We start from the raw sequence: 15,472 nt of genomic DNA, 5'->3' as shown, positions 1-15,472 counted from the left end.
GCACTGTTACAAAACCTGAAGGTGGCCGGAGGGGTGGGGGGGATATTCCTTGCCAAAACACAAACCACACAATTTTCTTACCATACTTTCTTCTGTCATCTCATGGCTAGCTGTTCTGTGCCACCCTCAGATCTCAAAATTTCATCAAGAAAGGCACATACAGTGAAGCAGCAGTTATTATGTCAAGATAACAGCTCCCATGTCATTTGTTGGCAAAATGTGAACTATCTCAATAGCCTTCTTTGTGTTAAGCCTAAACAAAACGGACTAAGCCATGACTACAACATAATAATCCAAAAAGTATGGGATTTCTGAATGATCATTATGTTCACAAACAGACCAATCAGTGGGGGAAACTTCACAACGCTTCTGAAAGACCAGCTCAACGCAGCAGTTTGTAGTACAGATTTTCCAGAGGTTCTAAGTTTAAAGGCTTTGCCTCAGATGCCTGGTACTATTTCCTTGGAACAAACTACGGCAAACAGAGGCAGCACTTTCCTGCAATTATTGGAGATATTTCCTGTCTTTCTAAACTCTTTGATAACACATACCTGTTATTGAAACAAGGCTTCTCTGTGCACAACCTCTTTTAAATTCATCGTATCCAAGTAACAGTGGAATTTTCAGCACTACACAAAACTCTCTGAAGTGCCAGATGAGATTATGCTGCTATGTTCACGTAACGTGGAATGTATTACTTTCTTGTGGTATGCATGCAAACATACCAGCATCTACAGAAGCTTATGTCTGTAGTGCTTTGTAAATTTATCTATTTACTTTTGAATTTAAAAAAGTTATTCTCATCAAGCTATACTCAAGCTTAAACCTCCACAATCCATATACTTTAGGGCAAATATGCACCATCTTTAAACTTAGCCATTTTTAAATGTACTGTGAATTGCAGCCTAAAAAACTGAACCCAGACTGTATTTACCATATGTTAGGAGAATCAGAAGAAAATTCCACTGAGTTTAATAAGAAAATATACTTGGGATAGCAGCTTAAGAGTGCAATTCTATGCTTGTCTAACTCAGAAGAAGAAACAACCAAGTACTGCGGCACCTGAAAGATTGTATAGGATATAGTCTCTTTGACTGGTGCCATGAATAGGATGTGGGCCTGTCAGGTACCTAACTTGATTCCAAATTTGTTAGCTTAAGCAGCAATGCTATGCCCTCTTATCTGGAAGTAACTCCCAATCCACTGAACTCAATGGGACTTACTTCTGAGTAGATAGGTATGCATTGTTTATCTCAAGCCACACTTCCATTGCCTTCAAAAGTTTTGCACCTCAAAACTTTGCATATAACCTCTTACTCAACTGAGAAAAAACATCACTTTCCCCACAATTACTAGCCCATTATCTCTGCCCCCTACTTATCAATAGGCAGACAAATCAGCCAGGGCAGATCTAAAAGTCAAGCATGTATTCCAATGCCAAACAAAAACCAATAAATTAGTCTCTCTTTGAATATTATTTTTCTGTGTAAAGGGATATTCTTATTTCTGGCCAAAAGCCACTGAAAACAAAAGCCTTATGCTTTTTTAGAAAGAGGAATACTATTTAGCAAAAACCATAAAAATATTTGCACATGCAAGAAAAGCTTGCTCAGACTAAGGCTGTATACACACATCTCATTTAAACCAGATTTAAAGTGCATGTGTAGGCTGCATACACATCATACATTTTTGCCCCAAAGAATCCTGGAAACTGTCATTTAAACAGCCATTAGCAAACTACACTTCCTAGTAGTAAAACAGTAAAACAGGAGTGGGGAACATTTTGCCCTCCAGAAATACAACCTGCACCCCCAGCAAACCTGGCCAATGGCCACGGAGGATGGGAGTTTTAGTTAACAATATCTGGAGAGCCAAAGCTTCCTCATGCCTGTGATTAAATCTCAAGATCCTCTATATTTCCAGGCTTTTAATGGAGGATGCAGTTTTTGTATTTCTAGGTTTGCACAAAGAACTCTTTGCTGTCATTCCAGAGTAATTTCCATAACTTTCATTAAAAGGCTGAACTTCAATAAAGTACTTGATCAATATTCTTTGCACAATCAAGTATGCCTGCTCTTTTCTTTATTTTGTCACCAGTACCCTGGCACTCTTTACTCTAGTGTGAATTTCTAGCAGCATTCTGAGAATGACCTAGCAATGGTGCCAAGCAACAAATCTAAGCCAGCACTTTATCCATTAAACTTAAGACAAGGGCTGCAATATTCCAATACTGTTCATAGATATCACTCATACAGGCCAGGCTCTAGATTCAGGTAGGTAGCCATGCTGGTCTGATGCAGTCGAAATATATAAAATAATAATAGTCAATGTCCAGTAGCACCTTTGAGACCAACTAAGTTTGTTCTTGGTATAAGCCTTCGTGTGCATGCACACTTCTTCAGATACTATGCCAAGCTGTACAACTTGGAAATTGCACCTAAAGATACATAATGAAGGCGCCAGATGAGCCTCCCTGGAGAGACCATTCCACAAACAGGGAGCCACTGCAGAAAAGACCTGTTCTCGTGCTGCCACCCTCCAGACCTCATCTGGAGGAGGCACATGAAAAAGGGCCTCAGATGGTGGTTGCGGGGTCTGAGGCAGTTCATATGGGGAGAGCTGGTCCTTGAGGTATTGCGGTAATTTAGTTATTATTGCCATTGTCTGTCAAGACAGATGGATGCCAATGACAAAAGAAGAATGAATAATTTTTTATTTATTTCTTAGTTCATGTCGTATCCAGTTTATTCCAACTGGGTATCTATCTACCTAATCCAGGAACGGTTAAAAACTTTATTCTGAGATACAAACTAGGCTCTCAACAACTTTCAGCCCCCATCATTGATGACACTCTATGGACTTGCAAATGAGCTGTTGCGATGAGTCACATGGAGCTTTTACCAGCAGTGGAGAAACACTTGTTCAGCTGTCCCCATCCCATTATCCATCTATAATAAAAAATAGAAATGTGGAATGGTTCACATCCCAACAGCATGAAACCCACAACTGGATCAGGAACAGGCCATCTGAACTTCAGGAGCAGAGAGATGTACGTGGCTATTTATCATTAATCAGAAGACAGCCCTGAGCTCCACTTAAGTGTGCCTCTCATCCCCAATGATGGTGGAGAAAGAAAAACCTACTTATTCACTGTCCAAAACTGAAATTTGCAGATTGGGTAGAAACCCTCATTTCCGTCATCTTCCAACTTCCTAAAACACCATGGAATAGGTTCAGTCTAGAAATGGAAGCAACTTCCTTTGCAAGAAGAACTTCCCCTCACGTAATGCAACTCATCAGTAGCTTCCATTTACTACAGAGCATGAACAACTGTTTCCTTCTCATTCTCCTCCACACCTCAATCCTCCTTTACATCTTGGTGTTCTCAGTCAGAACGGTTAACAAAAAAATTCAGTCTGACACAACCATGTTTCTAGAAGAGGCAGACAATGTTCCTTTTAGAAATTCCCATCTCAGTCAGTGTGAGGTAAGCCAGCTGGAGACAGCAGCAAAAGAACAAGAAAGCTGGAAAACACATACAGAAATGTGCATGCTTATCTAGAGGGGCACTATCTCCTGCATTATGGGATCTCAGGAATGATAATTCCTGGTATAATCCAGATCACTTTTTGCTGCCTTAAAAGTTTAGAATGGCCATATTAGACATCTGGTTCCTCTCCATTCCTTTGAAGTCACTGGCATTTGTGCAGTGCAGCATGTGACCAAAATACAGTGGTACCTCAGGTTACATACGCTTCAGGTTACAGACTCCACTAACCCAGAAATAGTGCTTCAGGTTAAGAACTTTGCTTCAGGATGAGAACAGAAATCGTGCTCTGACGGCGCAGCAGCAGCAGGAGGCCCCATTAGCTAAAGTGGTACCTCAAGTTAAGAACAGTTTCAGGTTAAGTACGGACCTCCAGAACGAATTAAGTACTTAACCTGAGGTACCACTGTAAAGTTAATGTAACATTTCTAGAACTACTTTTCTGTGATAAAGATTAAAAGCACAATAGCCATTTGAGTGTGTGTGACACAACTGTCCTATGCAAAAAAAAGTATATAAATAATATTTGATGACGGCTATCAAAGACCATATCAGTATTTTTATAGTCAAGGGGAAATACATACAAGACTGTTAGTAGTACAGTGGTACCTCGGGTTACATACGCTTCCGGTTACATACTCTGCTAACCCAGAAATAGTACCTCAGGTTAAGAACTTTGCTTCAGGATGAGAACAGAAATTGTGCAGCGGTGGTGCAGCGGCAGCAGTGGTACTTAACCTGAGGTACCACTGTACTGTATATTAATTACATCAAGGGTGGCCAGCAGTTTGCCCTGCTGATGTACTGTATAGGCCATGCTCCAGGGATTAGTGATAGTTGTAGCTCGAAACATCTAAAGGGTACCACATTGGCTTATTCCTGAATTACAGGTTTTAAAATCAGAATCCTGATCCTGGTTTCCTGGCAATCCAAATTAATTTACTTCAAGTAGTAAGCATTAGAAATATTTCAGGATGTTACATTAACATCTTAATTCATGGAAAAGCTAGAACCCACAACTAATTTTCTTTACATTTGGTGTGTTTGCTTCATTCCTTGTCTATAAGTCTTCCAAGACCGGATGCCTCCGGTAACCACAGAGTAAACATTATAGCAACTGCTGACCTACGTTGTCAGTGCTACTATAACCGCTAAGCACACCTTCAGCAAACACAGAAATTCAGTATAGCTACAATAACAAAAGAAGCGGAGATACTTGCAAAGCAAAGTTAGTTACAGCAAGAGGAAATCTTGAGAAAACTGATCATAACTTAAGACTTAATTTGAAATGACTGGGAAACAATTTTTAATTACTAGAAATAGTACTGTCATTACTTAGGTATTCTTTAAAAAATGAACAGGAAGAAATCCTTTATGCTACCCACTAAAATATTATTTTCATGTTTGATATCTAATATTCGTAAGAAACTCTCTTTCACTAGCTATCTGCGCATCAGTCACACATATTTATCTTGTAAACACAGAGCACTAAACATGGTTTTGGCATTTTGCAACAGTGTGTTACTGTTTGCATGTCACACAATGCAGGTGACAAGTTAAGAACAGTATAATATTAACTGAAAGCGCATCAAAACAAAGCAACTGACAGCATCCCTCACCGGGTCATGAAGGACGTTTGATGTGTAGTGCATAAGGTTCAGTAGCCTAAAACAGTCAGTTTAAATAATGCCCAAATTATATTTAGCCACTTCTTTTTCCAAGGTTCAATTTGCTTTGATGGAAAGAAGTCCTGTCTAACACTGTCACGGTACCCATTAAAAAATAAGTACTCCCTTGTTTTTTCCTTACCAAATTGCTCTCAAGCAGATCTAAAACATTCCATACCTAGCCACTTCACAAAGTATGTACAACACACTTCATATATCATCAACCCCCTAAATCAGGGTTTCCCAGACTTGGGTCTCTTGCTGTTGTTGGACTACAACTCCCAAAATTAACCTTCTGGTGGTTCCCTCGCTGCGAGAAGCCAAGTTACAGGGAACCAGGCAGAGGGCCTTCTCGGTGGTGGCGCCCGCCCTGGAACGCACTCCCACCAGATGTCAAAGAGAAAAATAATTACTAAACTTTTAGAAGACATCTAAATGCAGCCCTGTTTAGGGAAGCTTTTAATATTTAATAAGTTATTGTATTTTAGTGTTTTGTTGGAAGCCGCCCAGAGTGGCTGGGGAATTATTATTATTATTATTATTATTATTATTATTATTATTATTATTATTATTATTACCAACAATCACAGCACCAGCACTTTTCACCATTCACTGCTCCCTTCATTGCTATGATACCAATGTCTCAATTTATCACCTAGGACAACCTAAATATACTTTCTCTCATTCCAGACACGCTTTAAAAACTTGCTCAGGTGTAGAATAATCTGAACCACTGCTGTAACCACTACACTTCTAAAATGCAATAGATAACATCAAATGCCTGGAAGCAGAAAGAGGTCTTAGACTGGCACGCAAAAGATGACACATTGCACTGATAGCCTACCTCCCCCCGCCCCCACCGCCAAGGAGCCCAAGGAGGCATGTGTTTACTTCTCCTCCCCAACTCCTTGATTAATTCCCACCAATGCCGCTGTGAAGTGGGTTAAGCCGAGATGCAGGGAATGGCGCAAAGTCATCCAGTGCGAGTTTCATGGCCCAGTTCTGGGATTTGAACCAAGGTCTCTCCCCGGTCCTAGTAGCCTGACACTCTAACCACTACTCCACCACTGGCTCCCCAATACCCTAAAGTAGCCTTTCCCAACCTTCGGTCACCAGATGTTACTGGACTGCAACTCCCAACATCCTTGTCTACTGGTCCTGCTAGCCATGGCATTTGAAATGTGTGGGGGGGTGGTTGCTTCTGTGTTTAAATAAATAAATAAAAATAAAAACAATCCTAAAGCTCTATCCAGCCCTCTCCTTCCTGGGACGCTTGAAGCAGGTGTTGGACAGCCATTATTATTTATTAAATTGGTATACTGCCCCTCATCTGAATACCGTGGGGCATAAAAACACAAGATGCAAACACAGAAACAAGAAAAAACCACCCACCCCTCCCACCTATCCGACATCTGCCAGGGGCTAAATTTAGCCGCCACTCCTGCTCCACAGGAGGAGTTGGAGATGGCGTTTACAAGTGGTCCATGTTTCACAAGCATACAGTAAGGTTAGTAGTACAATAGCTTTGCAAACAAGCATTTTGGTTTCCCTGCGAATGTCCCGGACCTCAAAAACTCTGCACTTCAATCAGGAGAAAGCTGCACTTGCAGAGCTCAGGCGATGCTGGATTTCGGCATCAATGTCGGCCCTTGTGGAAAGATAACTGCCCAGGTAGGAGAAGTGATGGACATTTTCCAACGTTACACAATTGAGTTGGATTTGTGGCGCTGCAGAGGGGTTATTTTGTACTTGTTGGTGCAGCACTTTGGTTTTTTGGACGTTGAGGAAGGCACGCTTGGCAAACCCTCACCATGATCAACTCCGGTCCACAAACCCATGTCCCCACTGTGGAAGGACGTGTGGGTCCAGAATTGGCCTCCACAGTCACTTACAGACTCACTGTTAAAACCGTGTTCATGGGAGACAATCTTTCTTGGCTACAAGTGATCGATCGCCAGAGAAGAAGTGATCCTCACCGCACACTCCATCCTAGAACCGCAGAGCTGGACGGGGCGCTGAGATTCATTCTAGCCCAGTGATGGTCAAACTTGGCCCTCCAGCTGTTTTGGGACTACAACTCCAATAATTATAATAATATATTATTATTATTGTTGTTGTTGTTGTTGTTACTATTAAGTAAAGGTAAAGGGACCCCTGACCATTAGGTCCAGTCGTGACCGACTCTGGGGTTGCGGCGCTCATCTTGCTTTATTGGCCAAGGGAGCCGGCATACAGCTTCTGGGTCATGTGGCCAGCCTGACTAAGCCACTTCTGGCGAACCAGAGCAGCGCACGGAAACGCCGTTTACCTTCCCGCCGGAGCGGTACCTATTTATCTACTTGCACTTTGACGTGCTTTCGAACTGCTAGGTTGGCAGGAGCAGGAACCGAGCAATGGGAGCTCACCCCGTCTTGGGGATTCGAACAGCCAACCTTCTGATCGGCAAGTCCTAGGCTCTGTGGTTTAACCCACAGCGCCACCCGTGTCCCATTATTAATATTACTAGTACTTTTTTTTATAAAAAAAATTATTAATTTTCCAACATACATTTATAGTATCCAATCTAAATTTATCACATATTTTCTCTTTTAGACTTCCTTCAACCTCTCTGACAATCATCCATTATTCAAATTTTTAAATACGCATTTCCTAATTTTATATTGCATTTTATAAACCTTCACACACTTAGTTTTCATCAATACAATAGTCCTCTATCATTTACAGAACTTCTTGAAATCCCACTAGCGTTATTTGCTCATCACATACACATTTCAGATAGTCTGAAAATTTTCCCCAGTCTTCAATGAACTTTTGATCTCGTATATATCTGATCTTTCCTGTTAGTTTGTCCAGTTCAGCATACTCCATCAGTTTCATTCTCCATTCTTCGAGCGTCGGCAGTTGTTCCTGTTTCCATCTTTGGGCCGGAGGCACCGCTAGGATTATTAGTACTAGTATTATTATTATTTATACTCTGCCCATCTGACTGGGTTTCCCCAGCCACTCTGCGCAGCTTCCAACAAAGTACAGTGTTATCTTGGGTTAAGTCCTTAATTCGTTCTGGAGCTCCGTTCTCAACCTGAAACTGTTCTTAACCTGAAGCACCACTTTAGCTAATGGGGCCTCCTGCTGCTGCCGGAGCCCGATTTCTGTTCTCATCCTGAAGCAAAGTTCTTAACCTGAAGCACTATTTCCGGGTTAGCGGAGTGTGTAACCTGAAGTGTCTGTAACCCGAGGTCTGTTAAACATTAAAAGCTTCCCTAAACAGGGCTGCCTTCAGATGCTAACAGGACCAGTGGTCAGGGATGATGGGAGTTGTAGTCCCTTAACAGCTGGAGGGCCGAGTTTGGCCCTCACTGGGCTAGCCCAACCCCCCCCCCCGCAATGCAGTTTGGGGGGGGCTCGAACCCGCGACCCTGAAATTGAGGGCCCTGCTTCTTCCCTCAGAGTCCTGCCGGCCAACCAGACCCAGGACCGAACCCCCCCCCCGGGGGGCCGCCCTCCGCCGCCGGCTCCCCTGAAATCCCCTCCCAGCCGGAGCGGCCGCCTCGGGGTCCGGGCTCCTTCCTCCTCCTCCTCCTCCTCCTCACAAAGCAGGAGCCGGACCCCTCTCGGGCGGGACAATGGCGGGACCCCTGCTCCTCGGACGCGCCTTCCCCTCACGCCTCGGGGGCCCCGGCGACGCCCCGCTCCTCGCCACCGACCTCTCCGGCGGCCCCCTCAGCTCGCCGCCCGCCGCCTCGGCCCGGGCCGCCCTCCTCGCCGCCTCAGCCGCCGCCGGTGTGTCCCCGCTCGGCCCCACTCGCCATCCCTCCAGCCTCCTCAGGCGGAGCCGGGATTGGCGCGCCCCGCCGCCAACCGCAGCCCCGGCCGGCCAGGGAGCTCGGCCAATCGGCTGGCGGGAGGGCGGGGCGGAGGGCGGGAGCGGAGGGGCCGCCTGGCCAATCAGAGGCTGCGGAGGCGGGGCAAGAGAGGAGGGAGGGCAGGGCCAGGGCGCGCTTGAAAATCCCTTTTGTTCGCGGCCCGGTGGAGGCGAAGGCGGGAGGGAAAGCACGTCACTTCCGGTGAAAAGGGATGGTACTTAAAGGGTGGGATTAAGCTTCTGTCTCTCCCCCAAAATATAAGACGTTTTTCCAGGCTGCAAGAATATATTTCATGGAATTCTGAAATTTTTTTATTATTTTAATTAAATATTTATTATTTTTTTATAAGATATTTATTAGCATTTTCCATTTTTTACAAACAATAAAAAAGAAAAAATTAAAAAGAAAAAATAATAATAAAAAAAACACATAACATTCAAAACTTATTTTCCAATCACATCTTTCACTGACCTCCTCATACCTCCCCTTCTTGTATTCCAGTTCAAATTGTTTATCCAGCAAATCCTTATCTCCCAACATTAGAATTAAACCCCTTATTTTCTAACCATCCTCTTATATTATTATATCTTAAACTCTTGATTATATACCAAGAAAAAAAGGGACCATTTTTTTATAATCTTATTACCATTACAGCTAGAAACCAATTAATTTCAATCCTGCATCATTCAACATTCATTAATATTGCAATATTTTTGTAGATAGTCCTTGAATTTCTTCCATTCTTCTTCTGCCGACTCTTCTCCCTGGTCACGGATTCTGCCAGTCATTTCTGCCAACCCCATAAACTCAATCAACTTCGTTTGCCATTCTTCCAGAGGGTTATCTTGCGTCTTCCAATACTTTGCGATGAGTATTCTTGCTGCTGTTGTGGCATACATAAAGAAAGTTCTATCCTTTTTCGACACCAATTGGCCGACCATGCCCAAGAGAAAGGCCTCTGGTTTCTTTAATTAAATATTTTTTATTAGTTTTCCATTTATTCATATACAATCACATCCTTTTTATCCACTTTATCTCTATGGCTCTTTAGAGCCCCTCGACTCTTCCTTCCCTCCCGCCTCATGGCTTTCAAAATGAACCTTTAAATTGTTGCATTTTGTACGTTTTCCAATTCTAATTGAACCTATTACAAAATACCTCAACATTTAAATAAATATAGAAAGGGAGAAAAATTCTCATTACAAGTCTTCAGAGAACCTTGTTGTTGTTGTTAAGTCCATAAATTACCACACAGCATATGTTCAACACAAAAAACAGCGGCAATTTGTTGTTGGCAAAGGACAGCTGGACTTATATGTTGTTGTTTAGTCCTTTAGTCACGTCCGACTCTTCGTGACCCCATGGACCAGAGCACTCCAGGCCCTCCTGTCTTCCACTGCCTCCCGCAGTTTGGTCAAACTCATGCTGGTAGCTTCAAGAACACTGTCCCACCATGTGGTCCTCTGTCGTCCCCTTCTCCTTGTGCCCTCCATCTTTCCCAACATCAGGGTCTTTTCCAGGGAGTCTTCTCTTCTCATGAGGTGGCCAAAGTCTTGGAGCCTCAGCTTCAGGATCTGTCCTTCCAGTGAGCACTCAGGGCTGATTTCCTTCAGAATGGAGAGGTTTGATCTTCTTGCAGTCCACGGGACTCTGAAGAGTCTCCTTCAGCACCAGACAACCCTGCTAGTGATGTCAATTGCTTACAATGATCTTTCAAATATCGTAGAAATTTACTCCAGTCCTTTTGGAATACTTGATCATGCTGGTTTCGGATTTTTCCTGCCAGCTTCGCCAATTCTGCAAAGTCCATCGTTTTTATCTGCCACTCTTCTTTTGTTGGTGCTAGAATTGTGGAATTAGAAGGGGACACAAAAGGATCAAATTATCCACAAGTTTAACATGAGCCAATGGTGTGATGCAGCAGCAAAAAACCCCGAATGCTATTCTAGGCTGCATAAACAGAAGCATCGTGTGCAGATCAAGGGAATTCAGACCACAGCTGGAGCTTCGTGTCCAGTTCTGGGCACCACAATTTGCAAAGGTGACAAGCCGGAAGGTGTGCAGAGAAGGGCAACCAAGGTGGTCAAGGGTCTGGAAGCTGAGCTTTATGAGGAACGGTTGAGGGAGTTGGGCCTGTTTAGCCTGGAAAAGAGGAGACAAGTGACAAGAAAATTCTTATTAAACACCAGGAAGAACTTTCTGACGGAAAGAGCTGTTTAACCGTGGAACGGACTCCCACCGGTTTTTAAGCAGAGACTGAATGGCCATCTGTCATGGATGCTTTAGTTAAGATTCCATATTCAATAAACACATGAGACGTAACCGGCTGTGTTCTTAGATAAATAAGGTATTCTATTCATGTATCAAATCATAAATTTCAACAGAAGCAACTCATAAACTTCAACAAGCTAACAAAGCAGAAGACCCAGTGGATCAGATCATTCTCTAATCAGTTCATGTATAAGGTCCATCCATGTAACAGATGAAGCCCAGGATGGCGAAACAAGGCCAATATTCCGGAAAGGACTGTGAAAGGATTCTGTGGAACTGTAACAACCTTTCATGTGGATTGTTTGGACCTTATGAACAGACAGGTGGAATAGACACTATTATACAGATGGACCTTATGCATAAACTGATTAGAGAATGATCTGATCCACTGGGTCTTCAGCTTTGTTCGTTTGTTGAACTTTATGAGTTACTTCCGTTGACATTTATGATTTGATACATGAATAGTATACCTTATTTATCTAAGAACACAGCTGGTTACGTCTCGCGTGTTTATTGAGTATGCTTTACGTGACCATAAGTTTGTTTGTTTGTTGTTTTGTTAGTTGAGATCCCTGCATTGCAGGAGGCTGGACTAGATAGAGTCATCTCTATCTAAGGGTCCCTTCCAACTCTACAGTTCTATGAGCTATGCAGTGCAGGAATAACAGCTGACTTTACAGGACATGAATGGGCTGCAATACTCAGGCAACGTATTGCAGATGGTGAACCACAATGCGATCTAAGTTCAGCCGTACGAATCAGTGAACCATCCTTACCTGCCTTCTGTTCAAAAACACAGCAGAGCCGTTACTCTCACCAAGTTACTGTAGCCTTATGAGGCTTTGCCCTTGGGTGGGAAAAATATTGCGCCCGGGAAAGGGAGTAGGAGTCAACAGACACTCAAGGAATAGTTTTGGAGAAAAAGCTTTATTTATTCCATCCATTAACTGGTAGAAGGAGCAAGTGTGGTAACTCACAAACAAGCACGGGTTCACAGTCATTTGCACAGAGCATATATTCCCCTTCCAGTTCCCTCCCCTTTCTCCTCCCTCAGGAGTCCTGCCCCATGTTGAGGTTCCTGAGCATGTACAGAAAGCTCCCATCTTGGGACTCTTCCCAGGAAAGGGGGGGTGAGAAGCCAAGGGGTTTCAGAGTGTTCAAGATATGTTTCTTTCTCTTGCTCTATTGGCACAGTTCCCAGGAAAATAAAAGTTGCAATCTGGTTAACAAGGCCAACTAGCTTGAGAAATGAAAAAAGCATTGTTCTATTCAGCTACCTTTGTTACAGCAGAGTGAAATGCTTCTGATGCTTAGCTAATGCCTTTTAGCTGCTGAGAAAAATTATTTTGAAAAGCTTTGAGAAGCTTTGAGCCTGCTTTGGGGGGGGGGGTGACTTCGAGCCTAGGTGGGGTCACCTGTCCTCACCTCCTTCATTACCCTTCTTAACAGCCTTCTCAACAAACTACAGTGCCCAGAATTCTTTGAGGGAAGTAATGCGCTTCAAATGTGCTTTAAAGATGTATATAGTATATACACAGCATTTGTGAGGCATGTAGTTAAGGAGCAAAACTTGAAAATGGGATATACAAAAAATAGATGTTTCTCCTTCCCATGTTATCTTCTAAAGCAAACCTCATGGTCTTCCCACTCAGCGCTTGGTTTTTATTTATCGTTCCATCAGTACAATTCAAAAGCATAGGGAACAATGGAAGACAGATTTCCTGAAAGTACCAGATGTTCATTAGGCATGTGTCAGCCCATTCACTGTGTTCCTTTTGATTAATTAAGATGAATGTGAAGGATGATTTTCAATGAATTCTATGAATGTGTAAGCGTCCGTTTTGCACACAGAAGTGGGGTTTCGTGTGTTAAAAGTGGATCCAGGAGAAAGAGGAGCAATGTAGAAAGTGGCAGCTGCAAACATTTTGACTTGGCAGAGCGGCAATTTATAACATTCTGTTTTCATCACAACAGCACCTGCACAGCACTTATTCGGGATAGTATGCCATGTGCAGAGTGGTGTTGTCTCCTCACTTTAAAAAAGCCATTATTCCTTGCCCATCCATTAGCTTCCATGTAAGAGGGCCCAAATATGATATCCAGACAAGATTGTCTCCATACTTCTTTTTTTGAAATTAAGGCATACCATATGGCACAGGGTTTCGAAAGAATCTATAGATGACACCTACACATCCATTGCCAATAAATCCTAAACACACCACAACTTTTGAAATCTGAGGGACACTGGCTTCCACTTGCATGTATATTTCCTCCTCCTCCCAAAAATATATCTAACTTTTTATTTTCCAAAACATTTTCTAAATTAAAAGAACGAAGTATTTCAACTAATATACAAAAAAAAATATTGTTTTATTTGAGCCGGGACACAACAGAACGTATTTGCAATGCATGGCTCGGTCCTGAAGATGTGGAGTAATAATCCCTGCTCACTTGCAAAGTACATTCCACTAGAGTAATCATAATCAGCTTCTTACATCTAGTATTTTCCAGGTTTAGAGAAGGATGTTGCGTTAGTCCGTCTGATATCCAGGCAGGCAAAGAGCTCAAACTTTTCACATTAGAAATTCACTGTCAAACTCACCCAGAAAAAACAGCTAAAAAACAATAGCAGCGGCATTTTCTTCCACTCCAGTATAATAAATTATAGGATGAGACTTATTATTTGGATCCTTTCCAATCTTGTTTCAGTTTTGGCAGAGAAATTGACTTGGACATTGAAAAAAAACCAAACCCACAATAGTTAAGGCATAAGAATGCCTTACCACTCCCACTTGTGATGAACTTGTGTAGAACTTAGATTCTCCCACAAAGATATGGGAACGGGGTATGAGCAATGGCTATTTGGAATTCCCCCACAGACCAACAAATACCGTATTTTTCGCTCCATAAGAAGCACCTGACCATAAGACGCAGCTAGTTTTTAGAGGAGGAAAGGGGGAAAGCCCCGGTTTTTGAGGATCAGCTCACAGTTGTGCAGCTTCTTTTGCAAAGGGGATCAGCTCACAGTTGTTGAGCCTATTTTGCAAAGGAGAAAAATTCTATTTTTATAGAGGCCAGGGCCCGAAAGGGAGCCAGCGATGGACCACACATTCGCTCCATAAGACGCACAGACATTTCCCCTTACTTTTTAGGAGGAAAAAGTGCTATGGAGCAAAAAATAGGGTAGGTAGGGAGTTGCTACCAGCCTGATAACCTTCTGTCATAAACAATCTTCTTCAGATTGCAGTCCTAAAGTCATGTACTAGAGACAGAGCGCTCTTTGGGCTCAATAGGACTCACTTTTGTGCAAACAAAAGTACGAGGGACAAACCTGGGCCGTTGAAGGCTCTGTGCCAGGTGATGCTTTGAGCCAAGCGAAGCATATGTCTGTAAATCTGTCACTGCAGTCGTCCGCAGGCAAAATATTTTCAAGCAAAATGTGCTGTGCTCATAAGTACGCCACGCATTTTGAGTCAGCTCCAATCAGACACGGAAGGCACAGTAGCACAAAACCACTGCTCACACAGATTGCCTACTGGTGCATATAGCATAATACGGGGACAGAAAATGCATTCAGGATTGCTCCTGCAAAATGAAAAATTGCAAGCTGACATATTCCATTCAATGGGGAAAAGCAGCAAATTCAGTTTGCACCCCCATGAGTTCATGCAAGCTAACTACTTGCATGAACAGTGCTTTTTTGTGTCTGAGCTTGTCCACACCTGAGTTTAATGTGTATTTGAAGCTGTCTGCATCCCCGTTTAAGTCGTGTTGTCCACATTATGTTCCGCTCAAAGAATTCCTGTCCTGCTAGTAAAAGTAAAGGTAAAGGTACCCCTGCCCGTACGGGCCAGTCTTGCCAGACTCTAGGGTTGTGCGCTCATCTCACTTAAGAGGCCGGGAGCCAGCGCTGTCCGCAGACACTTCCGGGTCACGTGGCCAGTGTGACAAGCTGCATCTGGCGAGCCAGTGCAGCACACGGAACGCCGTTTACCTTCCCGCTGGTAAGCGGTCCCTATTTATCTACTTGCACCCGGGGGTGCTTTCGAACTGCTAGGTTGGCAGGCGCTGGGACCGAACGACGGGAGCGCACCCCGCCGCGGGGATTCGAACCGCCGACCATG

The 15,472-nt window shown here is 43.3% G+C and overlaps 1 protein-coding gene and 1 long non-coding RNA gene across 3 annotated transcripts in view; one reads left to right on the top strand and one right to left on the bottom strand.

The window, feature by feature from the left end:
• LOC310766107 (CTTNBP2 N-terminal-like protein) overlaps nucleotides 1–9,069 on the bottom strand; it is a 36,348-nt gene extending 27,279 nt beyond the window's left edge. The window contains exon 1 of one of the 2 annotated variants that reach the window (XM_083622068.1): nucleotides 8,919–9,069. The gene's annotated coding sequence lies outside the window, so the exon portion shown is untranslated. Of the gene's footprint in view, nucleotides 1–3,357; nucleotides 3,402–8,918 lie in introns of those variants that run through there. The other variant, XM_083622069.1, reaches the window with a different exon arrangement.
• Nucleotides 1–15,472, top strand: part of LOC310766316 — a 153,892-nt gene that overhangs the window by 113,155 nt on the left and 25,265 nt on the right. The gene's annotated exons all lie outside the window — the stretch shown is intronic.

Source organism: Podarcis filfolensis (assembly GCF_964270895.1).
Source record: "Podarcis filfolensis genome assembly, chromosome: 7".
Taxonomy (NCBI): Eukaryota; Metazoa; Chordata; class Lepidosauria; order Squamata; family Lacertidae; genus Podarcis; species Podarcis filfolensis.
The sequence above is the reverse complement of the archived record's forward strand: the minus strand, read 5'-3'. Positions and strand labels throughout refer to the sequence as shown.